At 37.7% G+C, this 11,270-nt stretch overlaps 1 long non-coding RNA gene across 1 annotated transcript; it reads right to left on the bottom strand.

Annotated features, from left to right (window-relative positions):
- Positions 1 to 140: 140 nt before the first annotated feature.
- LOC134263523 (uncharacterized) lies at positions 141 to 1,150 on the bottom strand. Its single transcript, XR_009991293.1, has 3 exons — positions 890 to 1,150; positions 672 to 743; positions 141 to 534 (listed from the first exon to the last, which is right to left on the bottom strand). It is a non-coding gene; the product is annotated as an uncharacterized LOC134263523 (long non-coding RNA).
- Between the last annotated feature and the right edge of the window lie 10,120 nt (positions 1,151 to 11,270).

Raw genomic sequence — 11,270 nt, 5'->3', positions numbered from 1 at the left:
TGGCCCTACATTGGACCTCAGTTCAAAATATAGTTATTACGTTGGTTCAACGTTGATACAAAGCTGTTTCTTGAAATTTCAATGACACAATCATTCCTCAATACAAATGTCTTACAAAATTAATTAAATTCCGAATTTTTATTTCCCAGATTATACGACACAATTAATTTCACCATGTTTGGTCAAATACTTTTTTCCTCCTAAAATGTATCACAATATATTCTTTGCCACTTTCACTTTCATTAAAGTATTCCATGGAATGTAACTGAAAGAGGGAAGAGGTAGAAAGTTCAATGTTTCTCAAGTACACTCCACATCACTATGTCCACTACTAAATATCACTTTGATATAAGAGTCGTCAAGTTCTAACTGTAGAGTTTTGAAAGGTCATATTTGCATCACTTATCACTTTTTCTGCTGTTTATCTGTTCTTAGAATTCATGTTTCCCACACATATAAATCAGTCTCTTCCATATACAGAAATGCCACATCAATAGTCTCAGAGTGAAGAGGGTTTTCCCATCCCGGCAATTCCTGCAAACGTTATGATTGCCATCAATTAAAATAGTATTTTCAAATGTTCATCAGCATCACACATATTTTTAAAGCAATCCTTAAAATTGAATTTCACATTAGTAATTATTAATAACAAATACAAAATAGTTACTTACATTTCACTGGTTAACATTCTTGCGTTCACTTACAGATCCGGACATATTTGCTCTGTTCAAGCCCGCCAATTCCTATAAAAGTTAAGGTCGTCATCAATTACAATTGTTTAATCAGCTACCTGGTACCAATAATTTGAAAGCCTACATGCAGGCGATTACAATGTTGTGTATTTCACATTATTAATAATTTCAATAACAAAAACAAAAGCTATAATTACATTGAAAGGATTAAAATTCTTGCTTTCACTTAAACAGACACATACGCTTGGAATTGTTAAAGTGCGCGGTTAAAAAAACTGATTTAAAGATGACGGTTTCCTTGGATACCTATGAGTCACCTGCCGAGCCAGTGAATTTCACCAGTGACCTATTTATTTTGGAGCCCAAAACTTGCAAAACACAGCACTTTAAATTTGATTCAATGATGCTAAATATAGAATCTACCAAGATATAAAATTACTATATGTATTTCACAGACTTTTAAGGATTGTCTCATAATTTCCATTCAATATATAATATAGATCACATGTTTATAATGAGTTGCTTATTACATTACCATCAATTTACAATAATAAATCTAAATTGATGAATACTTTTTGCAACATTGGGCCAACGTTGGACCAGCATTTCATCTCAAACATTACAGGCTACCTGTACATGTACTAGTAATCCCAGTATTCCTACTATTGGACCAACTCCAGTTCAGTAAAGCACGCCCAACACAGAGCAATGCATCATTATATTGTCAATATTTATTAAGCTGGACCAACGTTGGGCCAACATCACATGCCCAACACCGTTGGTTTAGCTTTCATGCAAACGTAAATGAACGTTGGACCAACGTTGGGCCAATATCACATGCCCAACACCATTGTTTTAGCTTTCATGCCAAAGTAAATGAACGTTGGACCAACGTTGGGCCAATATCATATGTCCAACACCGTTGGTTTAGCTTTCATGCCAACATAAATGAACGTTGGACCAACGTTGGGCCTACATCTGTTCCCCAACGCCAACACTCCACCAACCATACAACCAAAAACCAACGTTGGCCCAACGGAGTCATGCTATCTGGGTGGTGGCTCTTAAAAGAGCCGTTTTGGTACAAAACACTTTTTGTTGTTTTTTGGTTTTTTTAATTTTTTTTTTGTTTTTTTTCAAGTTTTGGATTGGAGTTGCGTCCAGGTGGTTCTACTGGTTCAGGAGTCGGTGGACCATCTGGCCGGGTTGTAGAGAAGAAGATTCCTCCTCGGAACTGTCCCCGTCTGTGTTCAGCAGTCCCACGGGCGCCTGTATTATGATTTCTCTGTTCCTACAAAGAGGACAAGGCAGGTTCCTCTCAAAGAGGCGAGCAGCGCATAAAACGCAAGCGGGTCTTTGACGACAGCGTCTGCAAACAAAATTATTCTCCTCCCGCTCTGACAAACACAAAGTGCAAAGAATTTCCTGAGTGGGGGCGGAAACCCCCCAGGACGGGATCCTACCTTGGTTGTGAGCCTGCGACTGTGGGTTGGGGGTAACAGGTCTGGGCGGTGGCGGGGGTGAAGAACGGGGTGCTGGTGGTGCTTCCCTCCTGTAAGGGTGGGGCCTCCGATGATGATGATGGCTGTCATTGACTTGCATACGTGCTAAATTCATCCTCACAAGCTCCCTCCCGTTATCCAGCCTCCTGATGACTAATTCGTTCTCTACAACAATTCCTGGAATGAGGTATAAGTCCTCGTAAAAGAATCTTCCAGCCATATCTATCTATCTTCTTCTTTTCTTCTCAAGGCAATCAGCTAAGAGCAGAATGATGCAGAACGCTCGGAGGGTCTGTATTTATACACAATAGCAGACGATACTGCAATTGCGGCAAAACATCAACAATCCAATCATGTGATTAAATGTGATTGGCTAAAAGAAAAAATCGCTTTTGGTCATGTGATCAAAAAAAGCCCCATCACAGTGACAAAGCAAAATTGAAGTGGGGAAAGGCCGAACCCGAGTGAATCTATGACGTCATACAATAACATAACAGTGATGTAGTATTACATGATTTTATTTTATTTCTTAAAAACTAACAAAGCTTCTAACTGTCGAATTCTCCTCCGAAATCGTATTCGATCTGCTACTAGGGCCATCCAGGGATTTCTCCGGTCTTCGGGGGGTAATTCGTAGATTTGATTGAGGCTGGTATTAAAAGTCACTGATTTCCTAGCCTGTGTGAAATTTCCAGGTATTTCATTCCGTATTGAATACATACTTTCTCCATCGCATCTATGTCCTGCCACAGTAAAATCACTTTGGCCGCTTGGGGATGGGTCAGGAAACTGTAAGGCTTTCCGAAATAACGGGTCAGGTTCAGTCCGTACCATTTCTGGGGCAGAATTGTTTTCATATGTCGACATAGAAAATGTATGGTAGCTAGTCTCCCCATGCTCGTCGCATGATGTGATAAGGTTAGGCATTGTAACCACAAATCCTGAAGGGTTTCCATGATAGTGCTCGCTTCCTGAAATACTTGTTCTGACTCCGGGGGTAGCGATTCTTGGTGGTTTTGTGCCCATCGTACTAAACAATCATACCCATTTAAAATCAGAGAGTGAGTGTGTATCAGGGTTGACATGATAGTCGATTGTGAAGAAAGGATCAGACTTTTCTTCTCATTTATACCCCCGTAGAAAACGTAGGTAAAGGTATAACTTGAATCGCTGCCAAGTATTTACCTGTGTAGTCAGCATAAAAAACGTAGGTCTATCGTATTTTTTGCACACGGGCCCCCCTGACTTGAATCGCTGCCAAGTATTTTACCTGTGTAGTCAGCATAAAAAAAAAACGTAGGTAAAACGTATTGATGCACACGACCCCTAATTTTTTGCACACGGCCCTTTACAGGTGATGCAACAGGTATAAAAAGCCCAGGTATTTTTGCACACGGCTCACAGCAGGTATATAAAGGGGAGCTGGGATTTGAGGATCATTCTTGCTTGACATTTCGAACTTGACAGACGTGAAAAATATTATGGCAGAAGCAATGATGAATACTCCAGACAACCCCAGCTATGTGACACCTCAAGGGTATGTAGGAGCCCCCATGCCAGAGTCACAGGATGCAGTGGGATTAGATTTGGGCATGTATAATCTTCCAGAATATGCAAATAAAGAAGATATGGGGATCTTAAATACAACTCTGGATGGAATTGTTAACATGCTGTCTGGTCTTGACAACAAGATGAATGATCTTAACAACAAGCTGAATTATATTGGCGAGAAGGTGCGTCATCATGACAACAAGCTGAATTATATTGCTGAGAAGGTGGGTGATCATGAAAACAAGCTGACTGATCTGAAAACTTACAACGCCAGTGAATTTTGTTTGATTCGTGCTAAATTATCCAAATTAGAAGTGAAAGTTACTAACATGCAAGATAAAATGAGAGGAGGAGGAAGCACTTACCAGAAAAAAGAAGGACAAGGGGAATCGGGAGAAAAAAAGAAAACTAGACAGACGGATCCATGTTTCATCTGCAAAGAATTAGGGCATTGGGCCCCAGATTGCCCCAAGAAAGATTTGTGTTACAAGTGCGGGAAATTTGGCCATTGGGCTAATCAGTGTAAAGAGGATGAGGAGGATCAACAATTCGTCAAGGAAATACAAAAACTGGAGAAAAAGCCTCAAGCACCCAAGATTTCAGGGACTCACCAGACCAAACCTTTAGTGAAAGAAGGAGACAAAAAAGAGAAAAAGGAAGAAAACAGAGAGATTCCAGGCCCCAGTACTACTCACAAGAGGAAACTATCCCTGATGACCGAAAAGGCACAGAAGAAGAAAAAGTAAATGGTTGTATTTTTTTCACTTGAATAAAATAGCTGTGTTCTTTGTTATTGTGTGTTATTTGTTATTGTTTTGAGGAAATCCAGTTTGAACCGGCTGGCTGGCTAGACCGTCTAGACTGTGAATGAAAGCGTGACGTCATAATGACATTCTTTTGAATCGCTGCCAAATTCGTAGTAGCAGCGTATAGAGTATAATGTAAACACAGTGTAAACACACCCCTATATTTAGGGGCTATATGTACTGAATTGACCCGGCTATCCCCCTCCAGGGGCTGCACTCCTTTGACCCACCTATCCCCTCCAGGGGCTGCACTCCCTTGACCCACCTATCCCCCACAGCCCCAAAAGTGCACTCAGTTGACCCACCTATCCCCCACAGCCCCAAAAGTGCACTCAGTTGACCCAGCCATCCACCTATCCCCCACAGCCCCAAAAGTGCACTCAGTTGACCCACCCAGCCAGACCCCTTATACTACTTAAATGCTTTAGTTAAAGTTTAGAGAAATATATACATGCATGTATAGAGAGAGAGAGAGAGGAATCGAAAGTAAGCTAACTCAAAAAAATTGGGTAAATTTCAGATTACTTTTGAACAATTTGTGGTAAGGCATGCATGGATCAAAGGGGATCTGGATCCCTGGAATATTCAACTTTATTATACCCCCCAACTAAGTTTGGGGGTAAATAAGAATCAGTTTGTCCGTCTGTCTAGCTGTCCATCTGTCCATCTATCTGTGCAAAAGTGTCCGATCCATATCTTCCTTAATGAGGAACATTAGAATGTACTACTACACACAAAGATTGCCCATGACCTAAGTGTGTGTCATGACCTTGACCCAAGGTCATTTGGGAAACTTCAAGGTCAATGGAAGAAAAAAAATTTAATTTGTGTCCGGTCCAGATCTTTCTTATTGATAAACTTGGTAGGTTCCTATTTCACATAAAGATTGCCCATGACCTAAGAGTGTGTCCAGTCCATATAGGTTCTCATTTCACACAAAGACTGCTCATGATTGATTGATTGTATATTGATTGTATATTATTTAACGTCCCTCTTGAGAACTTTTCACTCATATGGAGACGTCACCGATGTCGTTGAAGGGCTTCAAATTTAGACCTATACTCGGCACTCAGGGCCATTGAGCAGTGAGGGTTCTTTATCGTGCCAACGCCTACCGTGACACGGCACCTACGTTTTTAACGTCATATCCGAAAGACCCGTGACTTTCACTTCTAGTGCCGAGCGCTTGGCGAAGGTACAGTCACTACCTTTGTTTACGTCTTAGGTATGACGCGGCGCCGCGATCGAGAATCGAACCCGGGCCTCCTGATCACGAAGCGAACGCTCTACCACTAGGCTACTGTAACCGGTATAAGACTGCTCATGACCTAAGAGTGTGTCATGACCTTGACGCAAGGTCATTTGAGGATTGATTGATTGATTGATTGTATGTTGATTAACGTCCCTCTCGAGAATTTTTCACTCATATGGAGACGCCTCCACTTGCCGGTGGAGGGCTAAAAATTTTGTCCTATGCTCGGCACTCATGGCCTTTGAGCAGTGAGGGATCTTTTTCGTGCCATCACCTACTGCGACACGGGGCCTCGGTTTATACTGTCTCATCCGAAGGACCGGTCTCCACGTCCCGCAGTGGGATTCGAACCCGCGACGTAAGGATTGACTCCTTACTACACGACTCTAGAGCAGACGCTCTAACCACTGCGCCACGCGGGCGACGTCATTTGAGGAAGCTCAAGGTCAATGGAAAAAAGTTATTATTTATGCCTGGTCCATATCTCTTTTTATGGCTAAACTTGAATCTACTACTTTAAACAAACATTGCCTATTACCTGATTTTCTCACTGTTGGGTATCCGCGCCAGTTGTGACATGTTTGGATGCGGTGAAAATGGCGTAAAATGTACAAACGGGGAATACTGTGTACCTTTTCCAGGTCTATATTTTGGTAAATATTAATTTTTTTCTCATTTTTTATTGAAATTTTTATATGTATCTTGGTAATCTAAATGATGTGATTCAATTCTGTTAATAGAGTTCATTAAATAACTCGTTGATGCACTTTTTTATTGATGCACTTGACATTCATACCTGTTTGGCAAGTTTTAATTCGTGATTGCTAAAATAATATCAAATATATTTGAAATCTGAAGCAGCCAAAAGAAATAAAAATCATTTAACATTCAAGGTATTAAAACTGTAATTTATGTCCCATACAAGAAATGTATTTTAAACCGTTTTATTTTACGTACCCATAACAAATATAGTACGGTTTGAATGATGGGAGTGTTCTAGTTTTGATGCAAGTTCAACATCTAAATGCTACGCTTTTGACGGTCTATAGTTTCAAATTTCTGAATCCTGTAGAGCTATGCGAACCACTTTGCTTGTTTAATACACCCCTACATGAAGGAAATGGCGTTTATGATAACATATATATTAGTATCAATTCATCAAAATTTTTCACAGGCACATAAGAAGTCACCTTTCCCTTCTTTCAACATTGTTTTTACAGTTGATTTCATAAAAAAAAGTTGAATCCCTTTCTCCATACGAAAACTCGATTTAAAGGAAAAAGATTTCTATCTTATCTCTTTTTTCTTTAAAAACGATACTACGTGTCTGATAACATAACATACATGTAAAATATGTTAAATAAAATGAAAAAAAAAATAAATCTTATAATGCATATCCCGTCAACACGTCAACAGCCCCGTCCCATTTATAAGGCAGATTATCCCACGTTTCCAACTTACGTTGATGCTCCTGCACCGCCCGCGAGGCGCACTAGTTAGAGCGTCTGCTCTCGAGTCGCGAAGTAAGAAGTCAATCCTTACGTCGCGGGCTCGAATCCAACTGTGGGAGAGAACGGTCCTTCGAATAAGACAATATAAGGCGAAGTCTCGTATCGCAGTACAAGGTGGCACGAAAAAAATCCGTCACTGCTTAATGACCCTGAGTGCTGAGTATAGAACATGTAGATGGTGCTCACAGCTGTATTAAGCGACTGATCGTGTCATACCGAAGCCCACTTTGCAGATATTTTAAACTTGTAATAAGCTTGCTACATTGTTTGCATATGTCATATATTCTCCCTCACAATGTCCATTTAATTGTAAATTTATATTCTACGTATGAGAATAATAAGAAAATGACTCTATATTATATACTTATTGAATCAGATGTGGGGGTATCATTAAGTAGGCATGCATTGAACATTGGGGCGTCGGTTACCCCCACCCCCTTTTTCAACAGGAATAAAATTAAAAAAAAAGAGTAAGCAGTATATAGTGTTTGAAAAAATGGTAGAGAGAGAAATTAACCCACCCCCCTCACACACACACGAAATAGGATTTCCGGGATTAGAAAATTTTGGTCCATCAATTAACACCACCCCCCCCCCCCATTTTGCTTCCGACGCCAATATGTCAGAATTTGTACTCGTTATAAATTTTTATTTTGCATTGTATCATATAACTATAATATTGATTAATTTTATTGTAAATAATTATTTCATGAATCAGTGTATTCAGAGAATAGTATGTATTGATTATGTAATAGGAGAATGAAATGAAAAACACCCACAGGAATCAGGGCTAAAAAAGGGGGTCGGCGTCTTAAACCATTTCCCCCCAAATATAAATCATAATTAACCTCTTGCTGTTGAACTTGTTCATTGAAAGGTCTGTAAACCTACTCTCTTTTTGGCGGGGTTACAGTACAGTCAAGTTATCCTTTCATAGTATTTGTTTGTGACCCCCCCCCCTTTTTTTTTCGAAATATGATTTATAAAGTCCTGATTTGTTATCATTTATTTCTTTGTTAAAGAATGTTTCTAGGTAAGTTTTCACACCATTTATATGGAAACCCCGCCCCTTCCTTTAAAAGTGTTAAAATTGACAAATTATACCATAATGTTAAAAGTATACACGCTATAAATTGCGCCAGTTAAAATACGATTGGAAATTGATACAATTTGTTTATCAATAAAAGTTACGAAAATACTGTAAATTACACCATTAAAATTAAACGCGTTACAAAGTTATCAAACTATTATTATTTATTATCCTGCAAGGAAAGAAAAACAGCTATTTTTAAATAAATCCATCACGTGACGCCGTCGCTACTTTTAGATTGATAAATACACGTGGCGTAAAGAAGACAAGGTAGGCTGTTTGAAATACTACTCACTTTTGACGTGGATACTTAATGGAACTTTATCTTTTAATGTATTTCAGTATCAACCATCTTCTCTGTTATGACGCATATTAACCTAGCTTATATTAATAATTGTTGTCAGAATGCAACATACCTCGTTGTCTGTGATTTCCCGTGGACATGTGTTTCTATATATAGGCCTACTGTTTACGCACTTCCTTTATCAATATTCATGAAAAGACTGAATTCTTAATTCCTAGATATTGTTTCATTGTTTTGTAAATACAACGACATCTATAGTATAATTTTGTGGAAAGTATATTTTTTATTACACTTCATGTGTTTCAAATCATTAATCATTTCGTTTCACACAAAATTCGGCGTTCATGTAGCGTATATGACTTTAAGTATGATTTATATCAAAGAATCTCATCCAAACCCACAGGCCTTTGGATCGCTCAAAAAAGTTTTGTGTGTGTACAAATTTTTTTCCCCACCTCAATTTTTTTTCTAAGCAATCTAGCGGCCTGTCTCCAAACCGTATCAGAACTTCATCCAAACCGTACACAGTTTTGTAAACACTGGCATCTAAACATGTTTCGTTATTCTATAGCATATCACCATTGGAAAAGTTTCTTTGCCTCAAATTCGTGGATTAATGGCAGAGCTACAGGATAATTAATTAATATAAAACACAGGCTGTCTCTTAGTTGTAAATTTACATGTCTATTTTCAAATATGTGTTACTATAAATAGAAATAGAAACTTCTGCTTAACATTGTGTGTTTTGTATACAGTATGCGTTCGTTTGCTTGTCGGTCACTGAATGCCAATAGCAGAAAAAACATTTTGTCTGCAATTGTTCATCCAAAATGTGAAAATAATACAAAAACTACATTTTTCCGATAGTTTACAGTATATTTATTTTTAAACTTATGTTACTATATATAGAAATGGAACCCTTTACTTCTCATTCTGGATTTGATAAAAGGCTTTCTTTCACTTGTTGGTCATGATAACCATATGCCAGTAGCAGTTAAATACAGACAATCAGCAATTCTTCATTCAAAATTTGTCTGTCACTGAATGCCAATAGCACAAAAACATATAGTCTGCAATTGTTCATCCAAAATTTGAAAAAAAAATTACAAAATCTACACATTTCCGATAGTTTACAGTATGTCTATTTTTAGACTCATGTTACTATAAATAGAAATGGAAACCACTACTTCTCATTCTGTATTTGATACAAGGCTTTCTTTCTCTTGTTGGTCACAATATGCCAATATATAGCAGTTAAAAACAGGCAGTCATCAATTCTTCATCCAAAATTTTAGAAAAAAGTACAAAAAATAATATTTTTCCGATATTTTGCATCACGTCTACTTTTAAACATGTGTTACTATAAATTGAAATGGAAACCTCTGCTTATCATGCTGCATTCCATTTAATGTTCTTTTTTTCTTGTCAGTCACATAATATTTCATGTCAGTTAATGACAGTAAGTCGGTAAATTAACCATCTCTAATTTGAGAATTAGTGGAAAATCAACATTAAACATTTAATTTCATATGTGTCTATTTTTAGACGTTTGTGCTATTTATAAAGATGAAAGCCTGTCTTAAAAATTTGTGAGATATTATACTATTTCTTGTTCTTATTGATGAAATATTGGAGATATCCATATTTTTTATTAATTATGATCCTGTGGAGCTTCAGAATGAGGAAAGATTGCCATTTTTCATCATTTTTTGAGACATGTCTAAATTTAGGCATTTGAAGCTATAAATAGAAAATGGAAATCCCTGGAAATAATATGCATGGTAGTTATTGGTGTCCAGTCACTGAAATTAGCACATTGACTTTTACAGTATATTTCATAATTACCAAGCAATGGCATCTTAAACTCTGCCCGAATTTCATTTTTTGTATTTTTCTGAAATATGTCTATTTTTTTATACATGTTACTAAAAATAGCACTGAGATCCCACTCCAATTTTTTCATGAGTGGACGCTACTAAAACTGCCGTTTGACGACACGCATATGATTTGAAAAAGTTCAGTAGACATTTTTTTTATTTAATCTTAAGTTTCTCAAAAAAATGCCAAATTTTCCATTTTTTCACATTTTGATATTTTGCCGAACAGTTTTCTTAGAGTGGGTTCAATTTTGGAATTACTGGTTATATGCCCTGTATTATTTAACAGATGATGTTTTCTTATGATACAAAGATTTATATTTGAGTTTACTACATAAAGATAAAAATGCATTCATATTTCCTCAATTTTTATGTTTTTGTTTGGTCAAAAATGGCCGAAAATGGCCAAATTCAATGGATCCGTCTCCCTGGCAACCGGGTGCACGTGGGAAACTTCACACATCATATTTGCTGGTTTTGTACCAAGGTGCACCTGTGGTGCAAATTTCATCAAAGTCGGAGATATGTCGTTTCCAAGCCCTATAGTAAATTTTTTGGTGCTTACAGAGAAGGAATGTTAAGATGAAGGAAATCGTTTTTGAATACTGTTCGTTATTTCCATATCCTTCTTGTAACACTTCTTAATTAAAACCTTAAGCGTCTTATTAACTGACCTATTGTCCAC

The sequence above is a fragment of the Saccostrea cucullata genome, unplaced genomic scaffold, assembly GCF_032062105.1.
Source record: "Saccostrea cucullata isolate Sc308-1 unplaced genomic scaffold, CSIRO_AGI_Scuc_v1 ctg1853, whole genome shotgun sequence".
Lineage (NCBI taxonomy): Eukaryota > Metazoa > Mollusca > Bivalvia > Ostreida > Ostreidae > Saccostrea > Saccostrea cuccullata.
Note: the sequence above shows the minus strand (reverse complement) of the source record. Positions and strands in the feature narration are given on the sequence as shown.